The sequence below is a fragment of the Magallana gigas genome, chromosome 2 (assembly GCF_963853765.1).
Source record: "Magallana gigas chromosome 2, xbMagGiga1.1, whole genome shotgun sequence".
Taxonomy (NCBI): domain Eukaryota; kingdom Metazoa; phylum Mollusca; class Bivalvia; order Ostreida; family Ostreidae; genus Magallana; species Magallana gigas.
The window spans coordinates 1,379,375-1,400,687 of NC_088854.1; the positions used below are offsets into that span (position 1 = coordinate 1,379,375).

General features: G+C 33.1%; 1 long non-coding RNA gene and 1 other non-coding gene across 2 annotated transcripts; one reads left to right on the forward strand and one right to left on the reverse strand.

Annotated features, from left to right (window-relative positions):
• The first annotated feature begins 9,408 nt into the window (after positions 1-9,408).
• On the forward strand, positions 9,409-11,906 carry LOC105320320 (uncharacterized). Its single transcript, XR_010710593.1, has 3 exons — positions 9,409-9,640; positions 10,794-10,932; positions 11,453-11,906. It is a non-coding gene; the product is annotated as an uncharacterized protein (transcript).
• A 445-nt stretch (positions 11,907-12,351) lies between these two features.
• LOC117681169 (uncharacterized) lies at positions 12,352-16,175 on the reverse strand. Its single transcript, XR_010710592.1, has 5 exons — positions 16,161-16,175; positions 14,620-14,735; positions 14,270-14,350; positions 13,490-13,636; positions 12,352-12,545 (listed from the first exon to the last, which is right to left on the reverse strand). It is a non-coding gene; the product is annotated as an uncharacterized lncRNA (long non-coding RNA).
• Between the last annotated feature and the right edge of the window lie 5,138 nt (positions 16,176-21,313).

Consider the following 21,313-nt stretch of genomic DNA (forward strand, 5'->3'; position numbering starts at 1 on the left):
AAACCAAATCCAGGTAAATTTTGATCATTTTTAAAATAAGTATAAAATTAATACATGTATTTTTATGGAAACTCTTTATTACGAGGAGATACAAAAAAGATTCTCGAGGAACGTTTCGTCTGACCTTAAATTCGCCCTCTGACAACGAAGCGAAAGGGGCGAAAATAAAACGGGGCGAATATTTCCCTGTATCGCCTACAGTAACGATAAACTAAAGAAAATAAATGTTTGTTTTCGCTAATACTTATTGTACTGTTGTCCCAAAGTAATACATGGGTATTAACAATATTTAAATTTACAATATAGAAAATTTCGTTAAGCAGAACATTTCTGGCCTCTTTATAATTTTTTTAAGTGAAAAAATAATGGTAAGAGTCTTGTATGTGTATTTGGAATATATAATGAGCATGAATTACAGGCAGTAAGATTATAAACTAAATGAAAGGTCTGCTTCACATGTACACTCAGTGCGTGCGATGAACACCAAAAGCAAACCCCAAGTAAACAAAAAGTAAACCCTGAGTGGTCCTTCAAAAACCAGACCCAGAGTAAATTCCGAAAGTAAACCCGGGATTTAGTTGGGGTTTACTCTGGTGTTAGGTTTGGTCTGACCGGTACTGTACATATTCGACTTCTCCTTTAAGTGAAAATACCATGTTGTTCTGAAATGCTGTTTTAAAATAGTCTGCAAAGGCTGTTTAAAAACGTAAATTATGAGATAAAATGCCTTCATTTATTCATTTAAATGATTATCAACCTTTTTCTTCATGTGGCCATGCTTGTTTATTTTTTACATATGCGCTGTGGCAACGCACTTTGAATAATTAGGCACTTTCAAAAAAGGGGCATGGTCACGATTTTGGTCAAAAATGTTTTTCCGATTTTAATGTTTGCAATGCTTCAGTAAGGCATTTTTAATAGGCAACCAAATCATTTTGAATGTTGCAGTAAAAATTCCAGTTTTAGACCTGAATTGAATGTGTTGAACGTTATAAACTGCTTATTTATGCTTAAAATGAATAAGAATATTGACAAATTAGCTCGAAAAAGATTTTTAACAGGTATATTGAACCTATGTAAACAAAAACAGGGTACCAGCCTTGTTCACATGACAAAGAATTGTAAGCTCTGTATCTTGCTCACAACTCTACGACTGACTCTCAAATTTCACTTGATCATTAGAAATACATTCCTAAAGCATTGTAAATAATAAAATAGTAAAACTGAATTTGACCAAAATCGTGACATTGCCCCTTTAAATTTTCGACCAAGTTAACCCACTTTGAAAAAAATGTTGAAAGTGTGTTATGAAGGCATATCAACAATTTTCAGTATTGAAAAACTTAACTAACTTTGAAAAAATAAAAAAAAAAATTCTGGAATTTGATTCCTAATTTGTTGATAGTATAATGATGTAATGATTTGTTAACACTTATGAATATAATTTACCGTCTTTGAGAACGGGGATAGGAGTGGGGTGGATGGGGGTTAACCAAAGATATAGGTCAATTACCAGTACACCATTTAGTTGATTACAGGAAGAAGGTCCCCTACCTCTCTTTTTTTTCTTCCAAAACATATATGATATTCAGTAACTTGAAGTAAACGTTAAAGTTTGGAAAAAGAAATACGCTTTGTTGTAAATTAAGAAAAGTGATATTGAAAAAAAACCCTGGTCAAACAATAATTTTTCCAATGGTAAGTTAAAGAATGTATTAGTGTTTCAACATAAACCCTCTTTTCAAATTCTAATCAAATAAATCACTTCATTTGAAAAAAAACCATATACATTGACACACATTGAATTATTATAAAATAAGAAATAAGCATTAGGGTGAAGGGTTTTTTTTTCTCCCACTGATCCTCTTAAAGATCATATTATTTTTGATAACAATAACTAACGTATTCTTTTTTCACATCATGTTTGTTTATAAGCACATGCAATTAAAGCCACTTGAAATATGCTATACATTTTCTCCATCATCAATAAATTTAATCATTTTCAATTCTGACATTGCCCGATGTACCAGATACAAAGTAAATTTGCAGATACACAAAAAAGATGCAGTTTATCAAGTTAGCTCAGAATGCATTTGGTTCTTTTTTTTAATATATCCCATTTGGCTAACCAGGGTTAAAACAATCAATCATTGTACATAAAATTATATAATATATTGACTAAACCCTGAACATTTTTTTTTTAAGTGCGTTGACTTAGTTGTTACAACTACAATTACGCACTTTGAAAATGTTATTGTGGGAACCAAGTAACGCACTTTAAAAAAAATTTCAAAGTGCGTTGATATCGTGGATATTTAACTCACTTTGAAAAAATAGTTCAAGGTTTGGTCAAAATAATATATATCTTTATATACAATAAAAATTGTTTTAATCCTGTTAAGTTTATTGGATATATTTAAAGAAGAACCCAATTCATTCTTATTTTACTTGATCAACAGTTTCTTGATTAGAAACTTTTAGAATTTTTTCATAAGCATATGTAGGTTTTATATAAAGAATACCCAGGAGATTTGAATTATCCAAATATGACAAATCGATCGCTTAGCAACTGCCTTTTCCTTTTTGTGTATCCAACACATTTACTTCTTATTTGGTACATTAGGATATGCTAGAAACGAAGATGATTTATTTAAGTACTGATAATAGAGATCGATGTTTAAAATATTTTAATTGGCTTCAGTTGCATGTGCCGTTAAACAAACATGGTGTAGAAAAAAGGATACGTTAGTTATGTTTAAGAAAAACCCCACCCTAATGCTTAATTTAAAGTGATGTTATATTTTAATGTTTGTCAGTTTCACTTTTTATAATGAAGTGATTTATATGATTAGAATTTGAAAAGAATGTTTATGTTGAAACACTTAAAGATTCTTTAACATACCATTAGAGAAATTATTGTTTGGCCAGCTCGTTTTTTAATATCACTGTACTTAATTTACAACAAAGTGCATTTGTTTTTCCGTTCTTATACTTTAAATCCAAGTATCTTAATGTCGTGTTTTTGAATGAAAAGACGAGGGATAGGGGACCTTCTTCCTGTAATCAATTAAATGATGTACTGGTAATAGAGCTATATCTTTGGTTTATCCTCACCCCCACCCAAATTCTTAAAGACGGTAAATTAGATTCACTGGTGTTAGCATATCCCCATACTATCAACAAATTAGGAATTACATTCCAGAATTTGTGATTTATACATTTTTTTTTTCAAAGTGCGTTAAGTGTCTCGATAAGAAAAAATGTTGATATACCTTCATAACGCACTTCGAAAAAAAAATTCAATGTAGTTGGATTGATCCAAAACTAAACGCACTTTGATTTTTTTTTCTTTTCGAAATGCGTAATTTTATCAAAGTGCGTTGCCACAATGCATATTGTACGTTCCGTGTATTCTGCTTACTTTGAAAAGTTCTGCTGAAGACGACTTGACTCATTTAATTCTATAATAGTAATTTTTGTGAAAATGTTTATATAAGTCACTTAAGATATTTCAAAAAGCAATCACAAAATAATATTTAAATTGAATCCGATTCGAATATATGACGATTTTGAACAAGAGGCCCACGGGCCACATCGCTCATCTGAGCAACAATGGGCATGACTGATTAAATCAGCATTACAGTATCAGAATCAAAATTATATCTTGCAACTAAAAATTTTTTAAAAACCTCAAATTTTTATTCTCATATTTTTTTTGATAAATACTAAGCTTCTTTTGTAGTTTTAGTACGTGTATGAAGATTTTCCTTAAATCCTATATAAATACCCCCCCCCCCAACTCTGTGGCTACACTTTTCACTAGAGAATCATGGTTTGATCAAACTTTAATCTGCACAACCTGTGCTTTCATATAAGTTATTGCTTTTGGGACTGATTGTTTTTCCACAAAATTTATAAAGATTTTTCTCTATATATTCCATATGTAAGGAATTTGTAACCCTAACCCCCACCCACTGTGGCCCAATCTTTCTCCGGGGATCATGACTTGAAGAAATTTGAATTTACAATATTTGAAGATGCTTCCATACAAGCTTTTCTGGCCAAATGGTTTTTGAAAAGAAGATTTTTAAGGATTTTCTGTATATATTCGTATGTAAAAATCCATCCCCTATTGTGGCCCCACCCTATCCCCGGGGATCATGGTTTAAACAAACTTGAATCTACATGATAACGTGAGAATTCTTCCACACAAGTTCAAGCTTTTCTGGCTGAATGTTTTTGAAGATAATTTAAGATTTTCTCTATATATTCTTACGTAAAAATTGATTCCCAAATGCATGTAGACCCACCCTACCCCCGGGGACCATGATTTGAACATACTTGAATCTACGCTACCTGAGGAAGCTTCTACTTAAATGTATGATTTTCAGGCCTAATTTTTTTTTTAAAGAAAATTTTCGATTTTCTCTATATATTTCTATGTACCCCCCATTGCTGCTCCATCCTACCCACGGGGACCATCATTAAAACTAATTGAATCTACACTACCTGAAGATGCTTCCACATAAATCTATAAGTTTCAGCTTTTCTGGCCAATTTTTTGGAGAAGATTTAAAATTTCAGCTTTTCTGGTCTATTAGATTTTGAGAAGATTTTTTTTTAAATACCAACAAATTTTTAATAATTATAAATTATCTCCCCTATAAAGAGGGTGTGGCCCTTCATTTGAACAAACGTGGATTTCCTTCACCCAGCTGATTATTAATATATGTATCATAACAAATGACAGTGTCATTGATTTCGTTTATACGGTAGAACATGCCAAAGTGAGGTATGCAGTTACTCTCCTTCAACTATCATGAAAAGTACAGTGCAAACTCTAAGAAAAAGGTTTATATACATATTTCGAGGTTGATATATAAAATCAAACAATTGTTAAAATTGCTACACATCTTCTTTGATAGAATACTTATAAACTATGTTTTCAATACGGGGTTTGAATGTTATAGTAAAGGATTTTGTTCCCCGCAGAAATTCGGTTTAGCTCTGATAGATAGATGGATATATTGATAGATAGGGAAGTTAGATTCACCGATCCAGAGAAAAATAGTAACATTCTGAATTAAAATAGACAAAACATTCCAAAATTTCAGCCTTCTGTTAGAATGGTTTGTTTATTTGGAAATATCTATTCATAATTTAAAGCGAATGGCAAATGAAATGCAGCACGTAAAGTTACGCCTAACACTTTCTCTCTCTCTCTCTCTCTCTCTCTCTCTCTCTCTCTCTCTCTCTCTCTCTCTCTCTCTCTCTCTCTCTCTCTCTCTCTCTGAGACGATCATTAAACAATCAAGCAGTATAGGAATGACTGTATAAATTTTTTTGTTCATCGACAAATGAATCTAAAAACCGCATCGCAAACTTTATGAAAGCCAAAGGCTTTTTAAAAACTCGCGGTTTTTAGATTCATTTGTCGATGAGCAAAATCTTTATACTGTCAATGCTCATAATTCAATTTAAAAAAATGTTGTATGTTAAAGCGAAATTTATTTGTAAAAAGCAAGACTTAACAAGAAACAAACAAGGTCATGAAATTAACACGCGGAGTGATTTACTCGAGGAGTTGATTATTGTGTAATACTCTGGATCTGGCTTTACATTTACATTGATTGAACAATTTTGAAAAACAGAATTGTTTACAAAAGATTTTGCTGATACATTTGAGGTTTGTTTTTTGAACAGCGATTGTTGAAACAGGTATGCACCCTCACTGCCCTGGTCGTCGGGATAGCTGGGCCCTGCACCGCCATCGCTCGCTGATGCCAAGCTCTAGAGAGGTTTGTTTATTGCGAGTTTCTGGGTTTCCCGAGCATTTTCTCGCACAGCTACTGATAGAACCTTCGTTTCTGTGTCCACTCATAAACATTATATGACGAAGTTCTATTCCTGCGTCACTGAGCGCCTGAATGCTACTTGCTCGGAGGCAGTGTGCTGTGTATCGTTATTTACACTTAGCATTTTTGGATATCACATAAGTTTTGAGAATTGATATTTTTTTACTGGTCTATCTGAATACCAGATATTTTCGTTGATGCTTCTGTTTTACAGTGATTAAATAAAGCCTTTGCATTGGGGTCAGTTTTGCTAAGGAGTAGTTTCAGTGACGCAACTGGGCATTGTTTGGTGTTTGTGGCATACATTCTTTTATCGTTTTTTGCTTCTTCGTTTGTTACCCTCCTTGAATTGTTTTTTGTTTTGTTTCATGGGACAGGACGACATATTCATGTTCATTTTCGTCGGTAATAAATTCAAATGTTCATGAAACTCTAGACCGCGGGTTACGAAATGTATTGCTATATCGTACCAGACACGGTATCTCAAGATTACTGGGTTGTCGACGGAGTAAAGGTACTCGCGGATTCTCATCAGATCTTCAGGAGTAATGACTTCCTTGTGCTTTGTAGGCTTAGAAATTCTACATTTCATATTATGTTTCAATTTTCCATCCAGATTATCATTTGCACTTTTTGTTGCGTGGACCCTGAGGTCCACGCAGAAAATATATAAGCGAGGTTAAACCGGATGCAATGGAGAAAATTCATTCTGCGCATGAGCTTGCCTGGTTCCTGTGCGTAATGGGTAGCTCAGGGAACCAGGCTAGCACACGTTTATCTGAATCGGGATCGGGATTCCGTGCCATATGCACACATTATTAAGTTCAAAGGCGCTGTAATTGTAATGTTGTCGGTAAACAGTACAGAAACAAAGTATTCCTTTTAAAGAAATGATTGGCATGTAATTTGAACTATCAGTATTATGAAATAAGTTAATGTTATGCCGAAACTACAACATGCATCACAGTCAATCGGAACTTCTCGGGCCTTTCCGGCAAGCTCGGAAAAACACCTCGAATGTATTAACATCACCGGATGTTAGAATTTTATACAAAATGGAGTCGCTTCCCATTAAAATAAGTATCGGTTAGACAGTCTTGTGTGTCGCTTCTTTGTTATATTTTAGTGTATATTGTTTACTTTAATGAAGTATACCTCACATCTCAACAGATTGTAAAATGTGTTGTATTTACATCAAGTTTTATAAAAAGGGGGGTTGTCATGGACGCCTAGGTAATACATTCGAGGTGTTTTTCCGAGCTTGCCGGAAAGGCCCGAGAAGGTGCGATTGGCATCACAGGGGCTCGTCACGAAGTTTTTTCAACCTTTTATATATACCACCTCTATACTATATAGTATAGAGGTGGTATATATAAAAGGTTGAAAAAACTTCGTGACGAGCCCCTGTGCATGCATCAAATAGCATAATTTGCAATGTTTTGTTGTTTTCCGACTTATCGATTAAATTTTTCAAAGCATTTGAGTATGATTGAATAATTATGTCCCTGCATAAAAGTTTAAATGTCAAGAAAAATACATCAAAATTTACACAAAGCTGTCACTGCATAGTTAACAAAGTAGTGCGAATCGTAATGTGTGCGCAAATAGTAGAATTCACCGAATGCATGATACTATACATGCAAACTTCATTCATAGATAGATCATAATTATTTTAGAAGTATGAACCTTTTAAATTCTGAGATAAAAAGTCAGGCTATACATAAATGTATACGTAATACAAGGTACAAATTTAGTGGTTAAAAGCAGAGGGCTAGAGTCGGTGGAATCTCTGATAATCTTAAGGCTTTCACGTTTTCGTTGGAAACACCTGCAAATGGTCCACGTATTGTAGTCCTTTTTTAAAGGACAAGCAACTTGTAAATTCTTTATCTTTTACGATGTCCATGTCTCTTTCCAGGTCTGAAAGGTGTCTGTTTATGGCTGCTCGGATGTTTTTCATGGTATTTTTGTGATATTTAGACTGAGTATTTTCTGTTGTAATTTTTTGTCGGGCTTCAGCATAAAATTTGGATAATTTGGAGTTGAGATTGGCTGCTTCAATGGTGACAAAATCGATTTAGGGTTTAGCAATTTAGGGTTGTTTTCATGCTTCTATAGTTGACACCCCCCCCCCCCCCCCCAATACATTCGCATTGGCCACCTTTGTGTATTTTTGGTAATATAATAAAGTTCAAACAGAAACTGCTGTGATATGTTTAATTAAATTATAAATTTCACCAAATTTTAACTTTAGGAGATATTTTTATATTTTAAAAGAAAAATGATTACATGTACCTTGTATGATTTTAATACCCCATTTTGTGTTGCATTTTGTGGATTCCGTTTGCCGGCTGTCCCGAAACTTTTTCATCTCGTCCTCGGAAACTGTTTTAAACCTTTTCATCGATGTGTTCTCAGAATTTGCGTTTTCTAGAGTTCTTTTCATTTCAGCAATTATTTTTCGGAATTTTCGGACGCACCAGCATCATTGATTGTGGAAAAATGATCAACCATCTCATCAATTAAAAACTTGCAACAAATCTAAATTTTCACCATTTTCTTCCATTTCTAGTCTTACTTTGAAATCTCCGTGCTCATCCGATTCCATCGAGAAAACGATTAATTATTCTTGCAGATGTTTATGTATATTTCATTTCCTGACACTTTGCCAGAAAAATATTTAGAGTTATCCTTCTTTGTTATTTGGAGTAATCGTTCTTGATATTTCTTCATTATATTGATTAAATTTGTCTCTAATTATAGAATTTAACAATATATAAATAGTGCCTGTTTGGGAGGGTAACAGTTGAAATTGACACCCCAAGGAAACCATTGTCAACCGATGCGAAGCGGAGGTTGACAATGGTTTTCGAGGGGTGTCAATTTCACATGTTATCCTCCCAAACAGGCACCATTTATTATATTTTACTGAATGTCTTCATTTTTGAGATTTTTTAAAATAATTTTATATAGAGTGTGTTGCTAACGCTGAGAGTAATAGAACGGATTATCAACTGCGTCTAAACCAATCAGATTTCAGTATTTAACATGAAAGTATAATAATCATACATGCATTTCTTTTTTGTATGGTATATAAAAAAAACTAAAAATCGTCGTAATATTGATGGACAGCCAGTGGGTTAGTATTGAGTCTGTGCAGAAAGTAGGTCGCTATCCTCACATTCATCGAGCTATGAACGGAAAAGAGCGTGATGGTGAGAGATGGGAAGAAAGTGAGAAACACAAATAAAATTGAATTATAAATAAATGAAGTAGTTTCTTTATATGGCTGAAACCATGAATTAATAAATTAATTGCAAGAAAAATGCTAATACTGGGCGTGATTTTGAAATCAAAGTAACCTTTTAGCAGATGGTTGGAAATTAACATGTATAAATCAGTTTCATAAATGCACATCCCATTATCACATTAAAAGCTTGAAAGCTTCCTGTTCCAGAAAAGGTGTTACATTAATGTGATTCATAATGACCATATTGCGTGATATTATTCTAATAACAGTATTTGATACATGTGTAAAAAAAAATATCGTTCAGTATTATCTTAAAAATATTAAAACTATCGTGGATAGGAGAAACGAACCTATAAACACAGTATAAGCAACATATACAATACCTATACATCTATTCAGTTCTGGGTGTGTAAAAAAGAGCAAAAACAAAACAAAACACTGTAACAAGCAGCCGAGGAGGAATATCAAGATCAGAGTAAGGAGTTCCGAAGATTTACGTATAAACCAATAGAATTTTACAGGAAATTTGAAAATGGTAAGCTGATTCTACCAGATTTTTTGTCTAATGGTTGCAAAAATATTTATTGAAATAATAAAATACTTTAATTGGTTATTAATACATATATGAAAATATTTACATTCTACTGTGTTTTTCCATTAAATTCCGTGATGGTTAAATGCCTCTAAATGCAACACCTATTCACTGCGTATGAATTTACGAGTAATTTACATAAGTAGTTCTCAAACAGTGATTTCTATGTTATCGGTTAAAAAAATGTATTTCATGAATGTTGTCAAAACACCATGTTTTATAATTATACGACAAAAAAGTTGACTTTATTGTAAAAAGCAACAATTCAAGAGTTATTTATCATGGATTATATTTTCATGCTCGTCGATCTCATCTCAACAGTCTATGTGAAAACCAGTTTAAACCGGTTTTACAAAACAGCTGTTCTTGCTGTTACTTATTCACTCCCTCCGTGATCTGCACTTAATATCGATTTATTTAAGTAAACAATTGATTTCTTGAGTAAGGGAATGTAAATATTAGCATTAAATGATTTATTTTTGACGTCGTCGTGTCAATAACTGCCGTCAGGTGAACAGACAAATTATCATAATGCGCTAACGCGCGTTATTCAATTTGTCTGCTCACCTGACGGCAGTTATTGACACGACGACGTCAAAAATAAATCATTTAATGCTATAGTAAAGAAGCACTGCAAAAAAAATATAAAAAGAACAAAAAAAATCAGACGTCTCTATTCACAGGAGTCGGCAATCTTATCAATAAATAATACCTAGAGTCAAAATAAGTAAAAACCCAGCCATGAGCTTCGCTCACGAAGTGAGCAAAGCGAACAGTTTGCTTCGCTCGTGAGCGAAGCTCATGGCTGGGTTTTTACTTATTTTGACTCTTTAGGTATTATTTATTGATAAGATTGCCGACTCCTGTGCTCTATTTTTCAACAAAAGCGGTTAATATTCATTGTAATTTGTTGTTACCTAATTGTAGGCGTTTGTGCTCATTTATATTGAATTTAATTTAACAGTTTAAGAAATATGTATTCAAATAAATTTTTTAACTCTTAATTTACAAAATAATTATCGGCTTCGTTAAATACTCTCTATGATATCGTTACCCTCTTCCCGGTATAAATCTTCGATGATCTTATCTTTTGAAGCAGTTGGTCACCACGTTTTCCTTTTTGTGGCTGCTCCTTGGCCTGACGACTGTCCTTGGTGACTGTGACAATGCAGTGACAATGGTCAGGAATCTACTCGATTCTCTAGAGAAAACCACCAAAACGTTGGACAGCTGTCGTAAGTCTCGAGTGTTTTCCTCTTTCTGTTCAGGTCTGGTTTCTTTCTTTGCACTCACGTCTGGGTCATGTAAACAATGAAATCTGCATAACATGTAACAACTGTGGCAATAAGCTACGTTAGTTGGGTACATCGTAGAACTTGCTTAGTCAAGTAATCGTGAAACAAAACGACAAATGCACCTGAAAGCCATAATCAAGGCATCGTTAATTTTTGCCTTATAATGATATCGATGTTGACAATTTCTAATTATATGTGTTCTTCTTTTTTTTTTCAACAAAAGCAAGCATATCTAATTTGAATTTAAATTAAATTTACTATATTTTATTTATATGTATTCTACCCTAATATTTACCACTTTTTAGGTTTAAAATGTTTCAAACTAGTAACAGTAACTGGCAAATTCATATGGTAACAATAAATAACCAGTCAGAGAGAGAGAGAGAGAGAGAGGAGTGAGAGAGAAGGAGAGAGAGAGAGAGAGATTATTATTGTCCATACTTGTACCTTTACATTTTAGCTTCAAAAACTCCCGTTGTATTCCATGCCGAAATGAGTTCGCATAGAACCTTTGAGAAAGGTTCAATCTGGATCTATGACAAAGTGGTCGTCAACGAAGGAAATGCGTACAATCCTAGCACAGGGAAATTCACCGCACCTACGAATGGTGTCTACCAGTTTAATTGGTACACTCTCAGTGATTTCACAGTTACGTCAAATGCAGGGTTATTCGTAAATGGAAAACGAAAAGCATGCCAGGCCTCTACTAATAGTGCTGGTCGTTCACACAAGTGGGTCACATCTGGTAGCGGCATGGCCCTTCCACTAAATAAGGGGGACGAAGTTTATATAGGGAGCGTATATGGCGGGATAGCGAAACTACGAAGTCACTTCACTGCGTTCGGTGGCGTACGGATAAATTGACATTTTCTATGTGCAGGAATTGTAAGGATGAAATAAAGAATTAAATACCAGTACGTATGTTATCTTTATTACCTAGCAATTGAACATACAAATATTTTGCTCCTCAGTAGTGAAAGTATTTGTGTGGTGCAAACAAATCGTCCTTAAATATTGAACTTGATTTCTGCACCATTTTATCTAACAGTGTTTTTTTTCTTCTCATATTTAAACCCAATAGTCTTTAATGATTGTTATTTTGTAAGAATAATAAGACTTTTGAATTGATTAGGTTCAACACGACCTATCCATGACTGTTCAAAATTTAGAATAGTAAAATATAACATTTATCCACAAAATTATGTCCTTAAACCCAATCAATATTTATTTTCTCAAAATAATACTTGTATAATACTCAGTATGCATCAGTTTTGGATTATCATATTTAAAGCAATATTGAAAAGGTCCATTTAATAACACTTTTAATTGGTAAGTTTGTGATAAGAAATGAAATGTACACTGTTAAGGATATCATTTTAATAATGATCAACAGCACTTTGACATCACAATATAGAATACATTCTAGATGTAGCCTTATAAATAAACTGTTTATCATTGGGTCAAGGCTGAAACAATCAGCTTCAGTCACTACCCAACTCTTCGTCTGAAGTCTCTTCTTCTGCTTCTTCCAGCCACTTAATAAGAGGTGCCACCTACAAAACAAACAAAGGTTAACTAAAAAACAACAAAAAAACAAATAAAGCATCAACTCTAAACTGAAAAAGGATCAATGCTATAATAGCACAATCTACATCTCTGTGTGAGCATAGTGTACCTATAACTTCAATTTCACTGTGAATTTCCTGCCGCTTCCATTTTATACATGTTTCCAAAAAAGAGTGGAGCCAACTTAAAGGTGCATGGTCACGATTTTGGTCAAAAATTATTTTTCAATTTTAATGTTTACAATGCTTCAGTAAGGCATTTTAATAGGCAACCAAAATTTGAGTGTAATTTGATGAGTCATAAGCGAGTTACAGAGCTTTACAGTTCTTCGCTATGTAAACAAAGCGTTTGTTTACATTTTCAATGTTGAAGTGAAAATTCCAGTATTAGACCTAAAATGAATGTGTTAATCGTTAGGAACTGTTTATTTATGTTTAAAATGAATAATAAGACAGACAAACCAGCTTTAAAAAGATGTTTTACTGGTATATTGAACCTATGTAAACAAAAACAGGCCACGAGCCTTGTTTACGTGACAAAGCATTGTAAGCCCTGTATCTTGCTTAAAACTCAACTACTGGCACCCAAATTTCTTTTGATCATTAGAAATGCATTCCTAAAGCATTGCAAATAATAAAAACATAAAAATGAAATTTGATCAAAATCTTGACCATGCCCCTTTAATGTTAATTCACTTTTATATATGTAAATTAAAAAAATATTAAAAAAAATATATATATATATATAATATAGAGGGCATACTTCTGATTAAATCGTTTAACATAGAATTAAATAGTATAGACTATACAAAAACACTACAGACTTTCAAAAGGATGGTCTAAACAGATTGAACATAGACTCCCAAAAGCTTAAGTCGCAGAACATTTCAGCCTTTAAAAGCTGATAAATCTTGTATTTGAAGTAAACCTACCTGTTTTGCAATAGCTTTGTATTCTTCCTCTTTCTCCATGTTGTGCCATTTAATGAGGACAACCTCGGACAAAATGTCTGCGTCGTAGAGTATGTGGAGGAGCTTGACTAGGAGTGTACTGACTGTCTTGTTGCTCAGGGCGAAATCCTGCACAGATGTAGAAAGTTAAATAACGTAAAGTTACTCTGGGCGAAATCCTGCACAGATGCAGAAAATTAAATAACGTAAAGTTACTCAGGGCGAAATCCTGCACAGATGTAGAAAGTTAAATAACATAAAGTTACTCAGGGCGAAATCCTGCACAGATGTAGAAAGTTAAGTTAAATAACATAAAGTTACTCAGGGCGAAATCATGCACAGATGTAGTTAATAACAAAATTATTCAGGGCGAAATCCTGCACAGATGTAGAAAATTTAATAACGTAAAGATACTCAAAATGATAATGTAACCAAATAATGAACGATGGATAAGAAATCACAGACCACAAATACATGTGTACCTAATGCCACAAAAGGTTTCTGTAAGTATCCTAATATCAAACCCCATAACTGGCTATGGTATTAAGTATACAGTACCAAGAACAATTTATATGTACAAAACAGGTGTAAAACATATTAAATACTACTACCGGTAATAAAAAACAGTACAATATAGATATAGAAATATAGGACCTCATGATTTGTGATGATGGTATGTGATGTTGCATATTTTCTATTCTCGAGCCGTGGCAAATCAAAGCAGGTACACAAAGAGAAATTCATAAGTTATACATGACTTACCTCCAAAGCATGGAGACAGTCTAGCTGAGATTCTTCACTCTTGATGTAGTTTAGAATTAATGGTTTATATCTCACAAAATTCTGAAAATCAAAGAGACCATCCTTTAAAGTTTGCTATGTTGTTCTGAACTTTGTTGCTGTTTGAATCGTTTTAGCATTGAGCCAGATATCATATAACTTTCAGGTTTACATTACATTGGGTTTGTTTTTTGTTCATTGGTTTGAATATACATTAGGATGTGCCTTGTAAATCATACTTTTCTTAATATATTCTTGTTGAATCTGAAAATAATGACTTTATATCAATGCAGTAAATCCCAAATCTACCGAATCTTTTGGTTTTAAATCACCTTTTTGACATTGGCTAGCTAAGCACCTGGTTCCAAGTCTTGTGAGTCTCTCAGAGGAATTTCAATTAATCCTTTCATTACCATACCATACAAATCTCGGTACAAATCTCGGATGGCTATATTGTAAGAATGTCTCAGAAATAAATGCGTGGGTAAGAAATATAGCTTGTTAGATAATTTGAAATAATTCTTTACCTTATAAATTTTTTTTGGATATCTATTTATAAATGACACATTCAGTTACATTTTCTGAACATGAATACATGTATTTTAAAATAAAATGCCAACTCTTGATGATTTGAATTCAAATCTTGCCCATAAGCACTATACAAACACAAGTTTCATGTTAGGATATTGAAATAAGAAAAGAAAATTGGGAAAGCTTAAAGACAACTTGTAGTGCTTTGTAACGAACGTCGCAGTAATTGAATACTCCCCGGTAAATCTAGTCATACTGAGCGCGAAAGCGCTCATGCATGAAATAACCGGTATTGAAGTAAACCAGGTAATACGAAAACTATCGGGAAATAAATTGATGATATTAGTAATAATTATCACAAGATAAATATTTATTCAGAATCGGTTGCATTGTGTATAATGTAAAACTCCCTGTTTAGGTAAATGTGTTACATACATATGATACATAAAGACCATATTGCGTGACTTTATTCTAACGATTAACAACATTAACTGATATATGTAAAGTATAAATATTGTTCCGATACCGTTGTTGAGAGAAACGTAACATCTAATTAGTTCTTTGTATGTAAAGAAGGCAAAAATAACCCATACCATAACAAGCGGAAAAGTGCTTTCAGGAGGATTACCAGACACAGTTTAAAGAATTCCAAAGATTTTTCGTATATATAAATCAGATTATACACAAAAGTTGAAATGGTAAGCCGTTTAAACGAATTTTTTTTTCATTTAAAAAAAACTTCTTTGCAAAAGATATATTTATTTATACAACAAAATACTCTCTATGATGATACAATAAATATGGAAGTATTGAGCAATATGAATAAAACAAAAAGAGATGGTTTTCCTTAAGTGACTGCTGAACTATGTACGAAACCATATTGCTGTGTCTATTTATATATCTTTGTTGAATTTTTGTTCAAGTATCCATATAAAATGATAATATTATGGAATCTTTAGTCACAAAATAATGAAACAAGACATTTTAACAATGCATGCAAGTTATCATAGACGTTATTATAAACATTTGATTAACTGGTGTCATTAAATGAACTATACAATTACTAAGTAAAGCATTTTTAAACAATAAAAGGAATGAAATGCTGGCAAACTAATTGAATATTGTTATATCTTAATTTTAGCCATTAAGAACTATGTGAAAAGAATCGAATCGAATATTTATAAGAAATAGAAAATTTTCTCAAGTGATGTAAATACAAGAAATACAGCAAGTTGTGCTTTTAGCCAGGCATAAAGTTGTTGTTTAATACCTTTGATTACAGAATTGTATGAAGCGTAGATCCCACCCGATAACAAATCAAACATGGTTTGTATGTACGTACTTGAGAATTCTTAAACTTCAGCGTTTTTTTTCTCCTCCCAGCAGTCCACCGGCACTTGCTCCTTGGTGTTGCTTCTCGCAGCCTTGTCTGTGGCCCATGGGGACTGTAATAACTCACTGACAACGTCATTGATCAGGAACCAACTCAGTTCTCTAGAGAAAGCCATCATCATGTTGAACAATGTCTCTAAATGTACATGCCGTGAGTATTAAGCGTTTTGCACTGTTATTGGACATTTTGGAAGGATATAGTAAATTTCATGACACGTTTAAGTATTATCCTGGTACTATTAATAAGTTTGGAATCTCGCAATGGGTTAACCTGGTAAATTTGTGACTTAAGATACTAGTGATGTCGACCAATTTCTAAATAGTGCGACTAAAATGTTGGACAAAACTCATCGATAACAACAATTTAAATTAAACATGGTTTTGTTTATATTTCTCTTTTTTCATTTTTAGAGAATTTACCATATCTTTACCTATATAATAATCATATCACAGTTTCAAGCTCGCTAACTTCTTAATCGCTTTATACAGACACTTAACAATTAATCAATTTATTGAATCAAACAATTAGAAGCGATGAGAAATTATATTACATTATCACTTAAATGTTTATGGATTCATTTTAGCCTCCAAAGACCAAGTAGTTTTTCACGCAGAAATTGGTGTCAGTAAAACCTATCAAGGGACTTCAGTTTGGGTCTATGATAAAGTGATCACCAATGTAGGAAATGCTTACAATCCAAGCACGGGAAAATTCACTGCACCTACAAATGGTATCTACCAGTTCAACTGGTATACTTTGAGTGATCCTAAAGTTACGTCAAATCCAGGGTTGTTCGTAAATGGACAAATAAAAGCGCACCAGGCAGCAAACAACCAAGGAGGTGTTAACCAATGGCTCACAGCTGGTAGCAGCATGGCCCTCCCACTGAAAAAGGGGGATGTAGTTTGCATTATGGATGTGATTGGAGGGACGGTCAAATTACTAAGTCAGTGGATGGCGTTTGGTGGCGTGCTGATAAATTGATAAAATTTACCATCAGAGCTTGTTGGTCGAAATAAAGCAGAAAAAATATAGCTAGTGTGTATGTTATCTATGTTTACAATATACCTTGCTCCATGAATCAAAAGATCACGAGTGCAGTACAAACGATAAATCCTAAAACTTATTGATGTTGGATTTGAGCATCCTATTATATAAGGGTTTTTTTTTATCATTGAGCAAACTACACCAGTTTTTAGTTGCTTATGCTTGATTATTTTTATAGATATGGACCACTGTTTTAAGCCCGACTGTTTGAAAAGTTTGCCGTGTTCATTTGAAAATATTTACAATATTCTGTGTTTTTCCATTAAATTCTGTGATCCTTAAACGCCTCTAAATGCAACAACATAATCACTGTGTACACATTTACATGTAATTTTCATAAGTAGTTCCCAAACTGTGATTTCTATGTTATCGGTTAATTTCAAACGTGTTATCAAAACACAATGTTTTACAGTTATTCAACAATAAAATTGATTTTATTGTTTAAAGCAGAATTTCTGGAGTTAATTTTCATAGATTATATTTTCATGCTCATCGATCTTAACTCTACAGTCTATGTAATAACCTATTTGAACCGGTTTTATAAAACAGCTGTTCTTGTTATTAATTTACTCCCTCCGTGACCTTCAATTTGTATCGATTTATCTAAGAAAACAAGTTGCTGTCCTTTAAAAAAGGACTACAATACGTGGACAATTGGCATGTGTTTCCAACGAAAACGTGAAAGCCTTAAGATTATCAGAGATTCCACCCATTCTAGCCCCCCTGCTTGTAACCACCAAATTTGTACGTTGTATTACGTATATGTATAGCCCTGACATTTTATCTCAGCGAATTCTACTACTGTTAACCAACTTTTATTAGTTTGCGAAAAATTTCCACGAGGTTCGAGAGGGCCTCGTTGTCGCGAATATTTCTCGCAGCGATCCATTCGCTGTCGTATGGTTGTTATAGTAAGACTGGTATGGAGAAGGCTTGGCCGCGAACATTAGTCGTAGCGAACCAATTTATCAGAAGTAAATCGCGAAATAAAGTCGTCGTGAATAATAGTAGGTTTACAGTATTTGCGCACACATTACGATTTGCACTACTTTGTTAACTATGCGGGGACAGCTTTGTGTAAATTAATTTCATATTTTGATGCATTTTTCTTGAGATTTAGACTTTTATACAGTGACATAATTATTTAATCATACTTCAATGCTTAAAAAATTTTAATCGGGAAGTACTCTAGCCTCGCCTACTATAAAAGTAAAGTTAAGATACACGTGTATTCGGAAAACAACAAAACATTGCAAATATGCTATTTGATGCATGTTTTAGTTTCGGTATAACATTAACTTATTTCATAATACTGACATTTTATATCACATGCCGATCATTTCTTTGAAAGGAATACTTTGTTTCTGTACTGTTTACCGACATCTTTACAATTACAGCGCCTTTGAACTTATGTGTGCATATGGCATGTAATCCCGATCCCGATTCAGATAAACGTGTGCTTGCCTGGTTCTCTGAGCTACCCATTACGCACAGGAACCAGGCTAGCTCATGCGCAGGCTGAATTTTCCCCATAGCATCCGGTTTAACCTCGCTTATATATTTTCTGTGTGGACCTCAGGGTCCACGCAATAATTGATTTCATCAGTAAGAAAGTGTAAATATAAGCTAACGAGCGTTATTCTATTTGTCTGCTCACCTGACGGCAGTTATTGACACGATGACGTCAAAAACAAATCATTCAATGCTGTAATAATTACCCAATGAACTGACAATTTATGAGTTACGGCACAATGAGTGGTATTTGATAAGTAAGAGGCTTTCATTAGTAAAGATTAATAAAATTTAATTCCTTATTGGTATGGGACACCTTTACAACGTCAAGGTTCTATGTTAATATGTATTTATAAACACAGAATATTTTTTTTCTTCTCGTTTTTCTATTCATACAAATGCAAACAAATATTCATATCATGATCTTAGTCCGCAAATGAACATACACACATTCCTTTGCCTTCAAAGACATTATTTAACAGTTTTTATTACGGGCCGCCGGAAGGCGGTTCGTTATTTGATTTACATTTAAATATTGTTACTGCTTTCTGCGGGATAGTTTTTTTTTAATAGAATCAATATTATGCTTCTTTTTATGAATTAAAATAGATTTGCATGTAGAAATATGTTTTATGCCTTTTAAAAAATATCACATATTTTTGTTTTACTCGTAAATGAAAAATAGGTCATACTTAGTAGACTGTCCTGCTTGGCGCGTTTTTATCGAGACTATAATCTATTCGGAAAATGTTGGTGTTCTTCATTCTTTTCAAAACAATGCATCGGGATAGGTATGCGGGACATACTAAAAATCTGAATATCATTAAATTTTATGTAAATGATATATTTGAATTTCTATGTGCCGTGTCAAATAAAATGACTTTATATGTGTATTTATTACATCTCCATGTAAATTGTGGTAGAAAATATCATGAAATGACATACATATCAATTATTTACGCAAAAATATGACATATAAATGAAATTTTGAATTGACTGGAAAATTTGAACTAATCCATTTTTTTTTATCATGTGGTCCCTTGAAATCACATAAACTAATACATTAAGTTTTAATTCAATACAATGCAACAACAAAAAAACCAAAATGGTTTGAAATACATAATCTCCAAGAGAAAAATGATGAGTTGATCTTTGTATTCGAGTAATGTACAAGTCAACGTGTTCTCCATTACTTCATACTATGGCAATGATCATACAATTACCATTAGAAATGCTTACAGTAACGAACTCTATTCTTTATGATAAACTTCAAAACAAGTTGGTGAATGTATATTAGAATTAATCATAAAAATTAGTACAACCAACTTTTATTTTCTTCTTTGTGGTGTTTTTATGTAAACAACCAATGATTCATACAACAATTATATTTTTGGCGGCCCATTTGACGCTTGCGTCAATATAAGTTCTTGTTTTAATATGTGATAAGGTATAATCATATACTATAATGGATAATATATAGTGTTTTGCGTCAGACTTCCATCTAAGAAGGACTAAATTTCCATATATGGGAAAATTGGCTGTTCCTTGTTATTTTATGATGATAATTTATATCGTTTAACATATTCGACTCGTCCGACATTCAACGTACAGTTCTTCTAAAAAGTCCATCTCCAGAAAGGCAAACTTGTGGAACCTTACAGCTGTCTATAGCTACTTCTACATGCAAGCTTTTAGAAGCTAACTGAGCATGTAGGCGAGGGTCCAGAAGACAATCTATTTGAGGTAAACCTAATGCCACAAAAGGTGTCTGTAAGTATCCTAACAGCAAACCCCATAACTGGCTATGGTATTAAGTACAGTACCCAGTACAATTTATATGTACAAACAGGTAGAAAACATATCATATACTACTAATAAAAACAGTACGATATAGATAGAGTATAGACAAATATAGGATCTTATAATTTGTGATGATATATGACGTGGTTTTTTTTTATTCTAAAGCCTTGGCGAATCAAAACAGGTACTTGTTTGATACTGAAGAAGAGAAATACATATATACATCAGTTATATATGATTTACCTCCAAAGCATGGAGACAGTCTAGCTGAGATTCTTCACTCTTGATGTAGTTTAGAATACAAATGATTACCTTGATGCGTTTCATGAAAAAGATGTCTTCCTACTTCACAGATCGTAAAGAAAGATCTTTTACATCATCATCCACCAGAAACCTGTCTTGTAAATTTCTCTGTTCTTTTGAATTAACCCTTTCATTATCATACCATAAAATCATTAATGGTAAAATTGTTAGTACGCCTAATTGTAACAAAAATTGCCGAGGAGGTAAATATTTTATTACCAAATGATCATATCTTAAAATTATTACCAAATTATCAAATAATTATCACTTTGTATGACTCTTACACTGAGTATTAAGTTGGCATGGGAATAGTTCCGCGATGTTTTCTGCTGATGGGGAGGGACAAAGTCTGAGAAGGTTTTGAATCTCGTCAATTTAGTTATTTGCATTGCATTAAAAGTTCATGTTACATGTGAACATAATGTTTATATTGCGTGACA